Source organism: Solanum verrucosum, unplaced genomic scaffold, assembly GCF_900185275.1.
Source record: "Solanum verrucosum unplaced genomic scaffold, falcon-dt-bn FXZP01000110.1, whole genome shotgun sequence".
NCBI classification, from domain to species: Eukaryota; Viridiplantae; Streptophyta; class Magnoliopsida; order Solanales; family Solanaceae; genus Solanum; species Solanum verrucosum.
Window position 1 is genome coordinate 1,057,989 of NW_026020370.1, and position 22,602 is coordinate 1,080,590.

The window sequence follows — 22,602 nt, forward strand, 5'->3', positions numbered from 1 at the left end:
TTAAAACTCTGAATGATGTCCCGAAGAGTCATCATCTTCGAAGAAGGGAAAAAATCGCACTTGAAATGCGTTTACCAATTCCTCCCAAGAAGTGATGGATTCGCGGTGCAACTCAGCCAGCCACTTGCACGCCTCTCCCATCAACGAGAAAGGGAATAACCTTAATTGGAATGACTGTTGAGAGATGTTTTTGAAAAAGAATGGGCCGCACACATCCATGAAGTTTTGAAGATGCTTGTGAGGGTCCTCATGAGCCAATCTACTGAAAAGTTCCTTTAGTTGCAAGAGTTGCAACATAGTGCTCGCTATGTGGAACACTGCATTTCCCTAAACTGGAGGTAAACAGATGGCCCCAATACTTCCCATGAGATGGGGGTCATTAATGTTGGGCTCTTGGACATCGTTGAGATTTTCAATGTCGTTTTGGTGGCCCACCTGACTGCCGTTGCTGCCATTGACACTAATGCTTCCTGCTTTCAACACAAACAATCGAAACAAAACTACAAATTAAGTAAGTAGAACTACAACTAACAAGAACAAAAATTTTACTAAACTAAAAATTCTCAACTAACACCACTCCCCGGAAGCAGCGCCATTTTGACTTCACGTATCAAGACACTACTTCGGTTCAAGTGCCAACGATCGCGTGTAGTGATATAACCCAACCAAGGGTTGGGATCATTCCCACAGGGAGTGGTTTCGAGAATTAATAGAAAAGTAAAATCAAGTTCTAATCAATCATAGCTGTAAATATTAACGAATAAAAACATACTAAATTAAGGGGTTGACATGAATGCCAATTATCAATGGGGTTTTTTTAGTGATTAACAACTAAAACAACGAAAATACAAAGATGTGAGTATAGGGAGACGAGATTCTTGGGAAGTGATAGGACTATGGGATAAAAGACACTATTGGGTAGATTCTTTTGATAATACATCGCTAAATATTTGTAACTAGGCTAGACTTTAGTGGAGTAAATTCTCTCTCGAGCACCTTACCCTGAATCAACTCGGTTTCTCTCGAACACCGAGTTACCGCATTTAAGCACATCCTCCGCCTTAGCCCATTCATTCTCTTGAGCTGAAAGTGTGGGAGAGGGCCTATGATTCACTCTCTCGAGCTGAACCCACGACGACCCAATAACCATCGACTATCAATTTAGTAGTCTTAGTTTTAAAACCTCTCTCTCGAGCAATCCAAAAACGCTAAGATGAAATTGTATTTGCAACTACAATCCCATTAAGTTCAAACACAACTACTAAATGAAATTACATTTAAACAACAAATAGACTAACAATAACAATACCCAATAGGAAATTTAACCCATATTCACAAAATCACACCCCAAGAATTGGGGTTTTAGTTAGACATAGAAAAGAGGAAGAAATGATACCAAATCGAAGGAACATCAACTGGGTATGATTTATATTCACTTCAATCAAGTCTAAGATGGAGAATCTTTAATACTCACTTCCAATTTCTTGGAATTGTAAGTCTTCAAATCTTCAAAACCTAAGAACAAGGTCTCTCTACTTGAAACTTAGAAAATAAAATGTTGTATCTGAAATTGCATACTAAGATAAAATTTCAAATGAGTATTTCTAGTTGTCAAAAAATGTACTGTGAAGGATCACTTGGCACAGTTAGTTGGTATGGCCGATGCACTCGGCGATCCTCCCTTTGGTCTGCTTCATCGCCTTTTAGTTGTTTCCTTTAGCATCTTCGCGTTCTGGATCATTGGGCGATATAGTACTACTTCGCGGAACTGTTCAGCGATGTGCCGACTGCTCTTTTTTATCGCCGACTTGATCTTTTCCTTCAGGGCTCAGCTCACTGGAACTTTGGGCGAGGTTAAGGCCATTTGGCGACTCGCCTAATGCTTTAGGCGATCCTCATGCCTTCTTTTCTTCGTCTTTTTAGCTGCCTAGTTCCTTTTTGCCAAGTAGTATCCATGCTTTGCCTCAAACTCCAAATACCTGAAACTTAAGGATTTACATCAACTATTGAGGCAAAATATGCATTTGAGGACACTAATTCTATTAAAATGAAGCCCTAAATGAGTCCAAATTGTGGACTCATCACAACCACCAACATTTCAACTAACCGTTCACGTCGTACCCTTACTTCCTAGTCACCTTACCCAACCATAGTCACCTAATACATTACAACAAGCTCCCTTAACACTAAACCCAATCTCTTTCCCCCAAGGTGAAATCCACCTATGCATATTTCATCACCCATGCTTCCTCTACTTCTCGCCATTACAACACACGAACAACCATTACTATCTTTTACTCGCCCCTCAAACACTTAACCCTTCCACTATACCCAACAAGTCCAACATGTATAAGTCAAAGAACAATATAATCATATGTATAACGAACATATACGATATCATCAATATTTACGAACGACTAACACCTTTCTCAAGTCACACAATTAAGCCACATCATTGGTCCTCTAATGGAACCCAAACCCAAACAGTTAGTTATGCCGGAACATCGAAACCGATCCAAGTTAGTTATGCAAGAACATGGCAATCGATCCCATAGTTATGCCGGAATGTGACAACCGATCCAATAGTTATGCCGAAACATGGCAACCGATCCAAGTTAGTTATGCCAGAACGTGGCAACCGATCCATTCAACACATCACAATAACAAAACACAAGTATATCCTCAAGATCATACATTTAAATCATGATTTCATGTCAATGATAATTCACCCCATCTTATTCACAACAAGTGTGATCAACACTGCAACATTATCAACATACGCAATTTGTCATGCTTAGCCCTAGTTTATCATCTAAGACTTCTTTCTAGGGTTTAATCACAATTTATATAATTGCTCAATCAATCACCCCAATTTATGGTCTAGCATACGTTCATAATTCTAGTTCCATTATGATTCCATATTCTTATTCTTGAAAACAATTCTATCCAAGATAGCAATTCTAGAAGCCCTAACAAGTCATCAATTTCTCTTCTTAAGGCATAAACCCAATTACTTTGATTTCTAGGAATTACCTAGGGAATTCACTCGGTGCACGAAGGTCTACACATAAATCCTACCATTGATTTACATATATTACGTGGGAACCACAGATTTAAACTGCTCAATTCATAAAACCTAGCCTACCTGGGCGCCAAGCAGTTGCACAGAGTTTTTGACTTTGATCCAGGTTTTTTGGGCTTCGTGACGATAGATTTGTCCAAGAATCTGCAAGATTTCACCATCCTTACGCCTATAATCTCCTTCCTTCCCAAGCTTAGAGCACCTTTTCTGAGATTTTTAGGGTGTTTTACAACTTATTTAGGCATTTTAGGAAGATGGAGAAAATAGGATTTCTCATAATTTACGTTCTGGCTCGCCTATCCCGCTATGGCGTCAACTTATCCCGCCGTGGCGCCGCCGTCCTAGAGGCATCAGGCCAGCTGTGGCGGGACAGTGGCCTAGAATTTCCCCGGATTTTTGTTCCTCCTAAATAACGACGGTTCGGATCGTTACAATAAGGGATAGAAATACAATAATAAACAAAAAAAATATTAATTAGTGACTGCATAAAAAATTTAAATACATTTCAAATATAAAAGAATAGTGATGAAAACAAATTGTTACATACCAAAAAAAAAGCATCATAGTATTAGTATTTTATTTTTTAATTATTTTTTTGTAAGCATAATAAAAATGAAGTTCATCATCACCATAATTTTTGTTTGAAATGAGAGTTGTATTAATTGTGTTTCATAACCACAAAAAAAAAGAATAGCAAAGAACCAAATGAGTAGCATTGTCAATATAAGTAGTTAAGTTACTTATACAAACTAAAGTTAAAAAAATTATAAGAAAAGTAACTACCTTACCAATACAATTCAAAGTAAAAAAAATAAAATCTAACAAAAACATCCTTAATTATGCTTCAAAAAAAAGTTTTTTTCTTCTATCATTTTTCTTTGCAAGTAGATCCGCTGTCATATTCTGTGTTCCCTATGTCAAACTCTTCATCGTAAGCTACCAATTGAAATAAAAGAAACATAATTATGAATTAATAAAATATCATACTAATTGAAAGTAATTATACCACAAGAAAGAAATCTAAACTATATGTAATATACTTGTAAATCATTTTTTCAATTGTACAAACAATAAATAATAATCATCTCTTGAAATCTAACAAAAATTGCAATCAAACTATATTATATTCCGCAAATTGACTATAAGAGAGAACAATCACATACTTACAACACATTGTTCATTATAACAAAGATTTTTTTTATCATACTTGTTTGGAGAATGATAAAACATACATAAATAAAATATTAAGAAAGAATGTCTAAATACATAAAAATAAAAAGAGACTTGAGAATGACATATTTTTACCTTTCATGTCCTTCTTTTTCATTACATGTTAGTTAATTCACAAACTAATATGATGAAGAAGAGAATATATTCTTGAACGTGAATTTTCATGAAATTAAATATGAATTTATATAGGCAAAATGCATAAAAATGAAAAGAAAGATTTGAGAATGAAATATTGCTCACCTTGATATACTTCTGTTTTCTTACATGCTAATTAATTCACAAACCAATATGATGAAGAAGAAAAAGGATGATCTTGAATGTGAATATCCATGAAACTAAATATCAATTTATATAGGCAAAATAGAGGAATACCATAAGACATCATAAACTTACAAATTAATGTTTGGAGGTTGTGGACATGAAAATTATGAGAGTCTTGAGTATTATTAAAAATAAATATTAAAGAGGTGTAGGTCATGTGTAATTACTACTTCTAAAAAAATTAAATAATAAAGAGAAAAACACTTAAAATATTAAAATATATCAACATTTTAAGTGTTTTTCTCTTTATTATTTAATTTATTTACAAGGAGTAATTACACATGACCTGCACCTCTTTAATTTTTAAAATATTAAAATATATCATCATTTTATGATTAGAAGTGAAACTAACAAAGAAAAAAAAGGATGTGAATGGTCTTTGTTATAAATGTTACTCCATTAATAAAATATTTATTTGTAATAAATTAAGTAATTTACTTTTATACAATAATAATTAATTTAAATAAGAAAAAAATGTCAAAAAAGAGAAAAAAGATCAATGCAAATGGGGACCATAGAGATATGTCACATCACCTTGTCTATGATTCCCTTTATTATATAAATTGATTCATGATAATTTCTGGTGTTCCTCAATCTTATCCTATAAATAGTGACATTTGACATAATATTGTACACACTTAAAGTCTTAAACCGTTGAATAAAAAAGAAGAGAAAATCTATGCTCTCTTTTTTTTTTGTCTTTTTTTATTTTTTTTGTTTAATATTTATATTTCTTGTTTGTTGTTATTTATAACTTTATATTGCTTTGTTGTTATTATTGCTGAGAATTTACAGTTTGTTTGTTGTTTTATATTCATTAGCCTAGCATGTGGTATTTTAGTATCCTCATTTGAATACTGTATTTGAACAATAGTTAGTTATTTTTACTTTATACATTTTTATTCAATTTATAATCAAGGATGTATTCTTTTTATTAGGAAGATATATGTACTTTCTATCGTAAAAATGGTGATTTTTTTAGTAGATACCAAAAGATTTGAAGGGAATAAAATATGTTATTTGCAATACAAATTTATATGAAGTATTTTGGGATAAACATGCAATGCACGTTCTCAGAACTAATTAAATTACATCAATAATAAAGAAATAACACCTGGCATTATTCATGAGTAACAAAGTGATTATTAAAGGCAAGTGAAGGCTTGTTGTCCCCCCTCCGAATGTCACCCACTTCTAGTTTGGTGACATTCTGATCGGTGTAACTACCCCAAACTTGTGTTTTGAAATGAAACACAATTCAGGACTCAGAACAACAAGCAATCAACACATGCAAAATATCACCATTAAAGCTAAAAGAGAAAAAGCTAAAACAGCCAAGAAAAACACCAATTAACCTAAAACAAAGGTTCCCCAACACATTCCAATCAGACACATACGTAGCCAAAATCTCCATGATCACACTGAACTTTGAATCACCTTAATCGGAGTTGAAACAAGGGAGAAATTGTCATTTCGGCAAGAAGTGGGTCCCACCTCTAAACTGCATTTTAAGCTAAGATCCACAAGGGGGGCGTTGAATTAGCCCAGAAGCCTCGGGATCCAAATGAAGAGTTGTTCTAGACAAAAATCAATATTCTGGAGCTAACCACACTAACACAATTCTCATCCAAGTTCGTTTACTCAAAATGTTGACTAAAGTTAAACTTAGGCCTTAACTCTAAAGTTAAAATGCCTAATTGCACTGACTCATACTGAAATCCTCGGGAGTCATGCCGACCATGCTACTAGGCTAAAATTACCCTCCCAGAGGAGATGGAATCGTCAGAATTGGATTCTAAGGTCATATTCTTGAACTTTTGATCACATCTAACTGTTCAAGGTTCAAAAGGTTTCAAATACTAAAACTCACATAAAAACTGAACAAATGACCAGGTGACCAAAATGTCAGTCCCAAACTATATGAACGCTCTAAACAACAAAGAAGAGGCATAATCACAGAACTTACCTAGAGGTCATTACAAATTTGATTATGTCTTTTCCATTGAGATTTACTTAGCATCAAGAGGACTTTGAGATAGAGGCTCTCACATTAGTAAAGGTCAGGTCTAGAAGTAATCTCCTTGTCTCAAAGTTCATGTTCCCATAGGATTGTCTTAAATGACCTAGCTAGCAGATTCACTATAGCAATAATGAATGAGACGGAGTTCTACCTTGGTAAGTAGATTCCCCTTTTCAGTGTCAGGGGCATGCCAGATTCCATGTTATAGCTCACATGGTCTTATTATTGTTTAAGTCTAAATATCTCAGTAATGACTATATTTTCTTCAAAAGTCCATTCAGAGATTTTCCTTATGAATTTCAAGTATGCATTGACCTTGTTCACGATTTATGATTTTCTTTCTAAAGGCTTTTATTACATTTCACTTAGTCATGCATATGATGTTTAAGCTTACTATAGTATCATGTTATGTTCTTATGCATTTACTCATACTTAGTACATCACCGTATTAATGCATATTTATGCCTATATTGTCTCATAATATAGGGTCTGACGCTCCTCTCCTTAGATTGGTGAGTCCTCATGGTTCAAGGGAAAATCCATAGATACTTTCATTATTTTTTTTATGGTTTTAGTCTTGTACATGGTGTACGGGTTACATCTCAACCACTTCTATATTGTTATAAAGGCTACGTCAGACTTAGTAGTTTTCCATTCATTCGCTTATGTTATACTATGATTTGAGACTTATATTATATATATCTTGAAGTGTATTTTATTACATCATGCTTATGTCAAGTGGCTTGTTTAGGGCCTCTCGGGGTATCACCATGTCATGGCTAGAGTGTACCTTGGGTCATGAAACATATCTTTCTTTGAGAATTTCTACTCCTAGATTTCAGGCTTAATTCAAATATGCAATTAATGTCTCATTCTCAGCTTTGTTGTAGTCACATATATAATTTTGATGGCTTGCTTGAGGACTTTCTTGTAAGAAGTCGTTAAAACAATGTCTAGCTCAGACTCAGACTCGTGTATGTTGGATGCTCTATTCATACAAAGTCTCCATATGCCGAGTTTAGCGCCTGAGGTTTTATATACACTTTTTATTACCCCAAGCACCATAGTGTAGCTAAAATTGTATATGAAAAATCGGCTAAGACTAAGATTTTATAACTGTCTATGGTTTAGACATGACATCATACCTATTGACCTCTATTGCTCATTTTTCCAACCTACTCGATAGTTTAGGTTTATGCATTATATTCCTCAATCGATACATCACATTGAAAATATTGTATGTGTGTCATAACATCCATTACTAATGATAGGGCTAGTTATTTTATATGCGTGTAAATAATTTCTATATTTGCCAAAATTCTATTGACATAGTATTTAGAAATTATATACATTATTCTTCTCGGACCAAAATGATGTGGATTTCCACTTTTGACAACGCGAGATAAAGGAGAAGCAACTCTCCTTCTTTGGATTTGGCAAACAACAATGAACTCACCAAATATCTCTTTAGTTCCCTTAGCACGGTTGGCACTATGGAGTTCATTCAAAGTCATTCTTTTCTTTAGTAAATATAATAAATTATTACTTTTTTTATGAATTACTGTGGTATAAATCAAACCAATGTGGACAATATGTCATATTTTACACTTTCATTGTTTTTATTTTTATTTTAAAGATATGTCATTTACTAACCATTGATTAGTCGCCCTAGCAGTTTTTAATCCAAAAGGCATAGAATTATAGCAATATGTTTCATACTTGGTGATAAACAAAGTTTTCTTCTTGTCACGCTCTTAGTATGTACCTTGAGTGTGGTCGATACTCAAAACCACTACTTTCCAAAAATAAATTATTGGACCAACATTCTATAAGGTGTGTTTGGTATGAAGGAAAATGTTTTCTTCGAAATCAAGTTGGTTTCGAACTTATTTTCTCATGTTTGGTCCGTGAATGAAAAATATTTTCCAAAAAATGTTTTCCAATGTTGATTAGTCAATCAAAAATATTTTAGAATTTTTTTGGTAGAGAATAGAAAATATATTTTAGGAAATAGTTTCTAACCTACAAAACAACCCGGACAACCAAAATGAGCCTTGACCCCGACACACAAACTGGGACACAACCCCCACGATCGATAGGGGATTTGATCCCGAGATTTGATCAAGGGCCTGACCCCAACTTCCCACCCTAGACCCAACAGTCGAATTGAGATCCGACCGTGACAATGAAACCTGAACCTGAATAGACCCCGATGGACGTTTTAGAATTTGATGCAGACACTAAATTTGGGACCTGACTGCACACCTGACCTAAGACTCATCATTCAAATTGGACTTAATCTTGACCCCGACATTGACACCTAAACCTGATTCAATATTTGACACCTAAATCAGGACCCGACTTTTAAAGCACGACTCGACTTGATAATTGATGCGGGACTCGATAGCCAATTTGGTTCCCAACCTTGACCCAAGATCTAACCTTGACTCATGACTAGGACCTAGCCTAAATCTTGGCTTTGGACTCACTTTCCAACTGAAGACCCAACTTCTGAAGTAGGATCTGACTTTGAAGACCGATGTAGGACTCAACTTCCAACTTAAGACCTCCTGACTCCAAGATCCAAGCCCCACTCCTGACCCAAGACCTGACTTCCAAAGTGGAACCTTACCTGACTCAAAATATAGGATTCACTTTTTGAATCAAGACTCGACTTTTAAAGTGGACCAACCCCTACATCCATCTTGAGACGTGACCCCAGCTCCTAACCCATATCCAACCTCTAAATTAGGATAAGATCCTGATTCCAATACCGACACCTGACATGGATAACTAATATAGGACCTGATTCTTACACCCTACTTGAGACCCAATACCAATACCAAGACCCTACCCTAATAACCAACTTTTAATTTAGGACCTAATTCTGCACATGTTGCGTCCAAATGTACAAACAAGTGTATGTGGCCAAATAAGTAGTATAGTGACTTTTAAGAGCCCTATTATCGAATCCAAATGATTTATGATTAGAAAATATCCAATTTCACTTTTAAGTATAATTAAACGCAAGTGTGTAAAGAGGGTTTGAATGATGTACTCTAATTAACAATTGCAATAAATAAATTAACTAAAACTAACTATCAATGATTCGATTTCACTTGGAGTTTTATCAATGACTTGGGAAATTCCACGGCTACAATTTTAACAAGAGTTATGAATATTTTTTCATATTTGAATCCAACGGGTCCTCAAATTACTGATTTGCAAGGCTAATAATATGATTATGGTCTTTTGCGCCTCTAATCACCAACCACAATTGATAATCTAACTAAATTATTGAACGGGGATAGATTCAACCAATTATGGAGAATTAAGCTTTTATCTCATTTTGTAACCAATGTATGGTAAACTAGATATATCCCTATCCTAGATATAGATCAATATATTTTATCGACAAAGAGAGATCATTCTCCTTGAACTCCATGTTCTATTCCTCTATTCCTCTCCCAAGTTCAAGAAAATATATTTTTTGTATTATAATGGTGATCAAGCATTAAATTGTAAAGGCAATAACATAAGGATAACTTTGTATGGTAACCCATCTTCATTTAAAGATTAATACTACACAGACATTCGTAGACTCAACCCTAGAAAGATGGGATTTAGCTAGTCATATTTCGATTCTCAAAGTTTAAGTCTTCTATAATCATTCAAGAAATTAAAAGATGAAAAAGAGTAGGAACGAATCCTAAAATGAGTAATATTTAGCTCAATAAGTTCTCCTCCAAGAAAACACGTGAAAATATCTTACTGCAGGTCCGCAACACGGAGTCATTGCGGGCCTGCCTTGCATAATTCTTTGCCTAGTTCACGTCTAGCTCCGCGTCTGTCACGACCCAAAATAAAAACTAGACGTGACATGATGTATAAGACCCTCAGAGGCCCTACACAAGTCACTTGATATACATACAACACAATATAATGGATAAACAAGGAGAATGTAAGTAGAAATACTTATATGATAGTAAAGTTTGACGTAAAAGTGGAAGTCTAATCATAGTCTTGACAGGCCAATCTAATACATCAAAAGAGTGGTTGGGACATAACCCATGCACCACGTACAACATCTGAAAACTAAATAAATATGAAAGCATAGTTAAAGCGACACGGTCTTTAGAACATGATGACTCACCAAGACTTCAATGATCACACAATCAACTAGCCACGAACGACAGGAAAAGAAACATCAAAACCTACATTATTAAATAATGCATTAGTACATGGTATCTACTTAGTATGGGTAAATTCATAGAAACATGAAACATGACCGTAAAGGAGATGCAAAGGAAAACATGATTTGCATGACCGAGCTAAAATTTCTTGAAAAACCTTTAAGGAAGAATCATAAATCATGAACATGGTCAATGCACCTTCAAACATAATGAAAGTTTTATAAAACCATTGAAGTAACTTCAGTTTATTTTGTGAGATATTAGCTTTAACCGACTATATACCATACGAGCTATAACATGAAATACAATTTAACTCCCACACCAAGAAGGGAGAGTCTACTTACCAAGGTAGAACTCTGTATCATTTATACATATGCTATTTGTGGATCCACTAGCTAGGTTACTTAAGAAAATTCTACGGGGGCACATAGTTTGGAACTAGAGCCTCCACCTCATGTTCTATTGGTGCTAAATAAAATCTCAATGAAATAGATTAAGTCAATTATCAAAGCATTACATTAGGATAGACAATAATAAACATACTAATTCAAATTATAAAGTCATCATAGAGTAGCTCCTTGAATCATGAATCATGCATGTGTGAGAAAACCATTCAACAAATCATGATTTTTTAATATGTGATAAAACCTTTCACAATTTCTTTGATGCTTAAACTTTCATAAATCATATCCATATCTTCATAAATTCATTGTTAAAATCATGAATAATGCTTGAGTATATATAAAATATATTGAAAGATATGTAATTGAATCTAAATATGCATAGGAAGATTCAAATTGGACATTTATCTCCAAATCGAATACGACCCGTAGAGATGTCATGAATCCTAATTAAATTAAGAGAAATTGAATTTTGGGAATTGAGATATTTTGTGACCCAATGGATGAATGAAATCCATTAGTTAATTTCCACATACCTTGATAAACAAAGACCAAAAACAATGGAGAAAAATGAGAATTGATGCTTGAAACCTAGGTTTCTTCCTTGAATCCTGAGAGAGAATTGGAGAGGATAAACTTGGATTGGAATTGGGGATTTGAAGACATGAAAGTCTTTGGGTAGAATTAGGAGTTGAAATGTAGTTTTAAGTGTTAAAATAAGGGTCAAAACGACATAGTATAGGCATTAAATACTTTGGAAAAGACCTAAATATCCTTAAGTATAACTGCCTGATCACTTCTACGGTTTGAACCTACGGTCCATAGGATTTCGACGGCCCGTACTGATCAACCGTAGAACCAACTTCCTAACCAAAATTTCACCTTACTTTCCACAAAACCCTTATATGGATTGTCAAACTTTCTGCGGTTCATAGACCTTATCCATAGTCCTCAACATTTAGTCCATATATTCTCTACGTTGGGGTCACTCTCACAGAACTATCCTAGGACTGTCAAACGTACTACGACTTGTCCTGTTCACTAGTAGGTCAAACTTTAGAAACTTGAATTGTTTCAAAACTCATCTCTAGGTTCTACGATTCACTTCCTATGGTCTGTAGGTCAGTCTCGTACACCACTATTTCAGTAAACCTTCTACACTTTTTCTATCCAACTTGACTTTCCAATTTCCTAGGTGTTACACAAAAAATGCCTGAAGCTAACCTAAAAAGTCATGAAGATAAGGCAAGCATATGGATGCATCGGCGACTCTCTAAACTCAATCGATAAGTTCAAACAAGCTAACCTAAATTGACAGTCCACTTGAGCTAAAATGAAGGAAGAAAGGGCAAGAAGAAACAAAGTCGGCGAGTGTGACTAACCTCGTCAATCGAGTCACGTGTTGAAATTTCAGCCAAGTTTTGGGGAAGATATTAATAATTGAAAAGAAAGACAAAAAAGTATCTTGAACTTTCCTGAACTATAATACAATTGAACCTTCATAGGTTTAGGTTGTTGAACAATTTTGTGTTGCATTTTTGAAGTAATTCTATTTGGTCTTTGAAATTTAAGTTGTAATTGACAAATAAAGATGACCAATAATGTTTTTGGTATTTTATCTTTTATTATTATCATGATTAGCTAAAACCCCAATTCTAAGGTTGTGAAAATGGCTATAAGTATGGATTAATTTGGTGGAATAGTGTGTATTGCCCCTTTTATATAGTTTTGCTTGGGTTTAAGCTAATTATGATGTTTTAATTTGTGAATCAAGGTTACAAATTTGATTTTAGCTTAAATCTTCATGTTTTGATTGAAAAATGTACAAGTATGCATTTGTACATAGAGTGTACTAGGTATGCAGAAATGCATAGAAACATGAAACATGATCTTAAAGGGGATGTAAAGGAAAACATGACATGCATGACCAAGATAAAACATCTTGAAAATCCTTTAAGGAAATAAATCATGAACATGATCAATGCATCTTAAAACTTAATGAAAGTTTCATAAAACCTTTGACGTAGCTTTAGTTTGTTTTGTGAGGTATAACTTTAACCGATAATAGACCATGTGAGCTATAACATAGAATCTGATATAACTCCCACACCGAGAAGGGAGAGTCTACCTGCAAAGGTAGAACTCCATATCATTCATTCATATACTATTTGTGGATCCACTAGGTAGTTCATTTAAGAAAATTCTACAAGGGTACGTAGTTTGGAACTAGAAGTTCCTAGTATAGACTACCCAATTTGAGCCTCCACCTCTAGTTCTCTCGGTGCTATGTTAAATTCCAACGAAATAGATAAAGATAATTATCAAAACATAACATTAGGGTAGGCAATAATCAACATACCAATCCTAATCATAAAGTCATCATAGAGTAGTTCCTTGAATCATGAATCATGAATCATGCATGTGGGAGAAAATATTTTCCCAAATTATAATTCTTAATATGTGGGAAAACCTTTCACAAGTTCTTTAATGCATATCTTAAAAGAAACCTTAGATCATAAGAATATCCTTTTTTTCATAATATAAGAAGAATTCATAAATCACTTTCATAACTTCAGAAATTTATATATTCATAAATAAATTGTAAAAATCATGAAAATGCACGGGTCTATATAAAATCGATTGAAAGACATTTAATTGAATCTAGACATGCATGTGAAGATTGAAATTGGACAATTAACTCTAAATCAAATAAAACCTATAGAGATTGCATGAACCCTAATCAAAATTAGATGAAATTTAACTGGAACTTAGAAATATTGTGGGACCCAATGGATGAATGTAATCCATTGGTGTATCCCCTCATATCTTGATGATCAAAGCCCAAAAGCAATGGAGGAAAATGAGCCTTGAAGTTTGAACCCTAAATTTTTTCCTTGAAGCTCTATGGAATTTGGAGGGAATCTAGTTTTATGGGATTTGGGGATTTGAGAGAATGAGAGGGTTTGGGTAGAATTAGAAATTGAAAGGTAGTTGTAAGGCTTAGGAATAGGGTCAAAACAACATAGTATATAGGTATTAAATGTATGGGAAAAGACCCAAATACCCTTAAGAATAATTACCAGATGGCTTCTACGGTTTGGACCTAGGGTCTATAGGACTTCCTACGGCCCGTACTGCTCAACCATAAAACCAACTTAAGAAATCCAAAATTCCTTCAACTTTCAACGAGACTAATCTACGATCCATAGTTAAATATATAGTCTGTAGATCCCTTTCGTAGAACCCAAGTTCAAGCCTGAAATTTCACCAAGTATGAATCACTTCTATGGAGGCCACCTACGGCCCGTCCAAACTCCTATGGCTCGTCATTTCAACTAGTAAGTCAAATTAAGAAACTTGAGTTTTTCTAAATTCAACCTTATTCCTATGAGTTCCATCTACGAATCATAGAAACTTTTACGACCCCTAAACTAGTCTTGTAGGACACAACCAATACTAATATTTGAAGTTCTTTCCTTTCCAAATCTTTTTAAGATGTTACAATATCTCCCCCTTGGGAATATTCATCTGTGAATAGGACTCAAGCTAGCATGAATAGATTAGGAGAGAAACTAACATCCCAACATGAATGCAAATCTCATCATAATGCACATAATCAGAGAGAATCACTCTAAGATAAATCATAACATCAAAAATCAAGATTTTCATGAACATGCATGTATATGAAAACACGAGCAATACTAAAACACATGAATCCAAAAGAATGAACCATGGGGAAATAATACCTCAAGCTAGATTAGTATTGGGGGAAAGAGATAAGGATATCAGGTCATCATATCTGCTTCGGCCTCCAAGAAGCACCCTCAACTATTTGATTCCTCCAAAGAACTTTCACGAAAGCAACTTCTTTATTTCTCAACTTCCGAACTTGATGTTCAAAAATCTCATCCACAACATCTTCATAGGAAAGTTTTTCTTTAACTCCCAAACCTTCTAAAGGCACAATAGACGCCGGATCTCCAACACATTTTTTCAATAAAGAGACATGGAATATTGGATGTACCGGTGCTAAATCATTAAAAAACTCTAATTCATGAGCAATCTTGCCAATACGCCTCAAAATATGATATGGGCGCAGATATTGTGGACTAAGCTTCACTTTCTTTCCAAACCTCATCACACCCTTCATAGGTGAGATTTTCAACAAAATGTAATCATCAACTTCAAATTCATGCTCTCTTTTTCTAACATCAACATAAGACTTCTGTCGACTTTGAGCCGTTTCAACCTTTCTCGAATACGTCGAACCTTTTTCATAGCCTCATGCACCAACTCAGGCCCTATCAAAGTGACCTCACCATCTTCAAACCAACCAATAGGAGACCTACACCCCTACCATAAAGACCCTCAAATGGTGGCATCCCATTGCTAAAATAATAGCTATTATTATAAGCAAACTCAATCAAAGGTAAATAATCATCCTAATTAGCCTTGAAATATATCACGAAAGCTCTTAAGATATCTTCCAATGTCTAAATAGTACGATTGGATTTTCCATGGGTCTAAGGATGAAAAATTGTGCTATGTTTCAGTTGCGTACCAAGAACTTTTGAAACGACTTCCAAAATTGAGGTGTAAATTAAGTACCACCATCGGAGATAATGGACAAGGAAATTACATGTAATGTTAGCATTTCCCGAATATAAATCTTGGCATACTCTTCGACTGAAAATGAAGTCTTTACGGGAAGAAAGTGAACCAATTTCATCATTACGGGCCAAAATAACCTAAATCGAGTCGAACTGAAGATGAGTACGAGGTAAACCCATAATGCAGTCTATATTCAAATCTTCCCACTTCAATGTAGGAATGCTAGTGTTTTTAGCCAAGCCACCTAGTTTTTGATACTTACTTTTTAATTGTTGACAATTCAGACTTTTAGCCACAAATTCTCCAATATCATTCTTCATCCCATTCCACCAATAGAGCTCCTGTAAGTGATGGTACATCTTGGTGGCTCTTGGGTGAATAGAATACCGAGAACTTTGAGCTTCTATCAAAATCTAATTTCTCAACTCATCAACATTCGGAACACATAACCAACCTTGGTATCAAGGACACCATCTTCCTTTTGGGTGAAAGCCTCAATGGGTGTTTCAGAAACTGACTTCTTCATATCAACTTATATCGGTTCAAGATCGTGCTTTGCTTTCACATCCGATACAAGAGACGATTCTGAACCATTTTGAACAATGGCTTTACCTCAATTAGAATCAACCAAACACATACCCAATCAGGCCAATCTATGAACATCACAAGGTAACTCTTTCTTACCATCCTCAACATGAACAACACTACCCATCGATAGCCAACTAAGAATCTCCACTACTACATTCATTTTACCCGCATGATAGAAGACACTCATGTCGTAATCCTTCATATTTCAAGCCAACTTATTTGGCGAAGATTCAAAATCCTTTTGAGTGAAAACATATTTTAAATTCTTGTGGTTGGTAAACACATCAATGTGAACACCATATAGGTAATGCCTCTAAATCTTTAGAGCAAACTTTACCACCGCTAACTCCAAATCACAAGTCGGATAATTCTTTTCATGCACCTTCAATTGCCTTGAAGTATAAGCAATGACTTTCCAATGTTGCATAAAAATACAACTAAGATGAATCCGTGAAGCAACACAATACATTACAAAGCCATCCAATCCTTTAGGTAATGTCAATATAGGGGATGGAGTGAGTCTATCTTTCAAATCTTGGAAACTCTTCTCATAAGCTTCTCACAATAGGAATTTTACCTTTTTTTTAGTCAATGTTATCAAAGGCGAGGCAATAGAGGAAATTTATTCCATAGATCTTCTATAATAACCAGCCAAACCCAAGAAACTCCATATATCTGAAGTGGACAAAGGTCAAGGACAATTCTTAACCTCCTCAATTTTCTTAGGATCGACTTGAATACCTTTACCGGAGACAATATGGACAAAGAAAGTAACATACCTAAACCAAGCTCACATTTTCTAAACTTAGCATACAGTTCAAGATCCTTGATAATTTGCGATACAATCCTCAAATTCTCAACATGCTCATCCTCACTTCGTGAGTAAATCAAAATATAATAGATAAACATAATTACGAACATATCAAGATATATCTTAAAGATCATATTCATTAAATCCATGAATATCGATGGGGTATTATTTCAAACAAATGACATCACCAAAAACTTATAATGATCATACCGGGTTTGAAAAGCCGTAGGTGGAATGTTATTTTCCTTCACCCTCAATTGGTGATAACCCGACCGAAGGTCAATCTTAGAGAAGCAACTCGCACCTTGGAGTTGGTAAAAATATCATCAATCCTATGAATAAGATACTTATTCTTAATGGTAACCTTATTCAACTATCGATAGTCAATGCACAATTGGAAAGAACCATCCTTCTTTCGAACAAACAATATCGAAGCACCCCATGGTGAGATACTCAGTCTAATGATACCTTTATCCAATAATTCTTTTAACTGATCCTTTAATTCCTTAAGTTCTTCTGGGTCCATTAGGTAAGGAGGAATAGAGATAGGTTTCGTATCTGGGAAAAGGTTAATACCAAAGTCTATTTTCCTTTCGAGAGGAAAACTGGGAACAACATCTGGAAAGACTTTCAAAAACTCATTTATAATCAAAACTGACTCAAGAGTAGGAGTTTCAAAATCTATATCTTTAATAAAACAAGATGATAAACGAAACCCTTAGAAATCACTTTCCTAGCTTCTAGGCAATATATGAACTTACCCTTAAGAACATAGTATCCCCCTTCCCATGACATGCTATGTTTGTTTGGAACATTGAATGTGACCAATTGAGTACTACAATCTGTGGAAGCATAACATGCATAAAGCCAAATCCATCCCAAGAATAATATCAAAATCTAACATATCAAGCTCTACAAGATCAACATGAGTGACTCTATGAGAAATGAAATTAGGACAAATTCTATGAACTCTTTTAGCAACAAAAGAATCACCAATGAGAGTAGAAACATGAAAGGGATTAGATAGGATTTTGGGACCAACATTAAATCTCACAGCCACATAAGAAGTACCAAATGATAACGTAGCAGCTGGATCAAGTAAATCATATAAAACAAGGTAAAAAAATTTCAACATACCAGTTACAATATTCGGTGAACCGTTATGATACAGTCGAGTCTGAAGAGAATAAAATCTATTCTAATGAGTAGCACCCAAACCAGAACCACTAGCCTGATCTTGCATACCATCCTTACCCTTGCAAGCTTGAAATGGAAAATCCTTCACTTTTTGACCACTCTTTCCACAACCAAAGCAACTATCCTAAACATATTCATGAGTGAGTCTTATCACACATTTTGCAAGCGGAAATAGAAGATCCATTTCCACCACTTCCTTGAGGCTTAGGGTTAGACACCCTATATTTGATGTACTTAAAGGTCGAATCTTTAGAAGAACCTTGATCGGAAAACTTTTGCCGAAATTGAGGATGCCCATGTCCACCAGACCTAGAATAAGAAAAGTCATCATCACCGCTCCTTTCCTTCTTGGGCTCCCTAGACCTCTCCTTTAGATTCTCCTCTTAAATTTGTTTGGCATGTATCATCAAACATGAGATATCCATACCCTAAATCAAGATAGCAGTTCAGCATTTTTTGACAACCAAATTGGAAACACCTGACCAGAACCTACTCATTCTTGCCCTAGAGTCGACAACCATTGTCGGAGCATACTTATCCATTTGAGTTAACTTGAAAGTATACTCATTCACACTCATATTTCCATGATGGATATTAAGGAACTCAATCACCTTTGTTTCTCTCATCTCAAGAGGAAAGAATCAATCAAGAAAAGCTCTTTTCAATTTGTCCCAATCAAGAGGACCCTCATCAACTGTCATTTATTCCTTCCATTGGTTGAACCAAACTTTAGAGAACACCTTACGTTGATAAGCATCCACTTCCGCCTTTTCCACTGTTGACACTTCTATAATTCCCACTATCTTATAGACATCATCAATGAAATCTTTAGAATCCTTATCAACCGTAGAACTCCTGTGGATTCATCCTTGTAAAATCCCTTATCCTTGTTACTGCCAAACCTAATTTTGGGTTCACGAGATAAATGACTTCTCTATTAGCTTGTGTCATCATAGCTTGAGCCATTACCTGAAATACGGCTTGGAACTTGGCTTAAGTCACTTGTTAGGTCTAAGGATCAACTAAATTTTTGGGGAACCTCGGGCTCCATATTCTCATCCGCATTCCTTCCCACATAAGTTCTTTGGGAGCCATATCCTGAAAAACATCGGATAAGAGTTAGGAGAAGGACCTTTATAGAGATGAACTCTATGGAAAAATTTAGAGTAGTGAAAGAAGTGAAGTTTCCTAAATGTTTTGTAGCCTCTTATTCATAAATGTGACACAATTCACACTCATGAACAAGAATCTACTCAATGCGACTTGTCAGACATACTAGGACCTTTCTATAATCTTGTGCTTTGAATACTAAGTTTATCATTGCCCAAAGTACACCCTAGACGTGACATGGAGTATAAGACCCCGGGAGGTCCTACTTAAGCCACTTGACATACATACAACACAATAATATATATATATATATACACACACACACACAAAGATAATGTAAGTAGAAAGTCTTATCTTATAGGAGAGTTTGACGTAAAAGCGGAAGTCTAATAATAGTTCTGACAAGCCAATCTACTACATCAAAAGAGTGGTTGGGATGTAACCCAAAACCATGTATAACATCTGAAAACTAAATACATATGAAAGTATAGTAAAAGTTATACGGTCCTCGAAACATGAGGACTCACCAAGTCTTCAATGATCACCTAATCAACTAGCCATAAGCGGGAGTAGAAGAAGCGTCAAACCCTATATTATTAAACAATGAAGGCACAAGTATGCATTATTACCTGTAATGTACTAAGTATGAGAAATGCATAGAAATATGAAACATGATCGTAAATGCGACGTAAAGGAAAATATGATATGCATAACCAAGCTAATTCATCTTGAAAAGCCTCCATCTCAAGTTCTCTCGGTGCTAAGTTAAATCCCCAGAATAGATAAAGTCAATCATCAAAATATAATATTAGGGTAGACAATAACCATTATACCAATCCTAATCATAAATTCATCATAGTGTAGCTCTTGGAATAATGAATTATGCATGTGTGATAATAACTGTTCACCAAATCATAAATTCTTAATATGTAAGAAAATCTTTCACAAGTTCTTTGATGCTTATCTTAAAAGCAACATTAGATCATAAACATCCTTTTTAATAAAATAAGAATAACTTCATAAATCACATTCATAACTTTATAAATTCATAGTAAAAATCACGAATAATGCATGAGTCTATACAAATTTGATTGATAGACATGTAACTGAATCTAAACATGCTTAGAAAAAAATGAAATTGAACAATTAACTAAAAATCAAATAAGACCTATGGAGATTGCATGAACCCTAATCAAAAGTAGATGAAATTTTATTGGAACTTCGAAATATTTTGGGACCCAAGGGTGAATGGAATCCATTGGTGAATATCCTCATACCTTGATGATCAAATTCCAAAATCAATGAAGAAAAAAACAGACTTGAAGCTTGAACCCTAAATTTCTTCCTTGATGCTTGAGATATTTTGGAGGGAATGAACTTTGATGAGACTTGGGGATTTGAGTGAATGAGAGGGTTTGGGTAGAATTAGAATTTGAAAGATCGTTATATGGCTTAGGAATAGGGTCAAAACGAAATAGTATTGGTATTAAATGCATATATGAAAACACTCAAATATCTTTAAGAATAACTGTCGGATGGCTTCTATGGTATGGACCTATGGCTCATACTGGCCAACTATAGAACCAACTTCAGAAACCCAAAATTCCTTCAAATTTCCACGAGACCAATCTATGATTCAACATTCAGTCTACGATCTGTAGACCCCTTCTGTAGAACCCAAGTTCAAGTCCAAAATTTCACTAAGTATGAATCATTTCTACGAATGCCACCTAGAGCTCGTCCAAATTCCAACGACTCATTCTGTCAACTCGTGCGTCAAATTCAGAAACTTGAATTTTTCATCAACTCAACCTCTTTCCTATGAGTGCCATTTATGACATGTAGAAACTTCTATGACCCATAGTCTAGTCTCGTAGGACACAACCAATGCCAATATCTGAATTCCTTTCCCTTGCATATCTTTCTGAAATGTTACAATATTTCCCTCTTGGGAACATTCATCCTCGAATAGGACTCAACCTTAGCATGAATAGAGTACGATAGAAACTAAAACCCAAAATAAATGCAAATCTCATCATATTGCGCATAATAATGGAGAATCACTCTAAGCTAAATCATAACATCAAAAATCAAGTTTTTCATGAATTATATGCATATGGAAACATGAGAATGACTAAAATACATGAAACTGAAAGAATGAACAATGAGGAACTAATACCTCAAGCTAGAATAGGAGTGTAGGGAAAGAAACGAGGATACCGGGACACCATATCGGCTTCGGCCTCCCAAGTAGACCCTCAACAAATGGATTACTCCAAAAAACTTTTATGGAAGCAACTTCTTTATTTCTCAACTTCCGAACTTGACAATTTAAAATCTCAACCGGAACGTCTTCATAGGAAATATTTTCCTTAACTCCCAAACCTTCTAAAGGCATAATGAACATCAGATCTCCAACACACTTTTTTAATAAAGAGACACGAAATACAGATGTACCAATGCTAAATCATTTGCAACTATTATTCACAAGCGACCTTGCCAATACACCTCATAATGTGATATGGACCCACATATCAGGGACTAAGCTTCCATTTCTTTCTAAACTTCATCACACCATTCATAGGTGAGATTTTCAAATAAACCCAATCTTCAACTTCAAATTCAAGCTCTCTTTTTCTAACATCGGCATAAGACTTTTTTAGACTTTGAGCCAATTTCAACCTTCCCCAAATAAGTTAACCTTTTCCATAGCCTCATGCAATAAATTGAAGCCTATTTTTTTTTTTTTAATTTTGTACGTTTTTGTCCTATGTGGGCTTCAAATATCTCCCATGTGCCTTAACGAAGTTGAGTCACAGAGTGTTCCACGGAAGCCAAAAGGTGTATAAAATTCCAAAAAAAAATGAATTCAGGGGGTAATATGACCTTAGTTTAGTTAAAGTGTGTCTCTGGGATTTCAGTCATTATCTATGGGGGGTATTGCGCCTTATCCCGATATTATAAGTATAAGACAAGCCTCTAATTATAAAATAAACTAATTAAATCTGAATCTGGTAATAAAAACCTTACCATGCGAG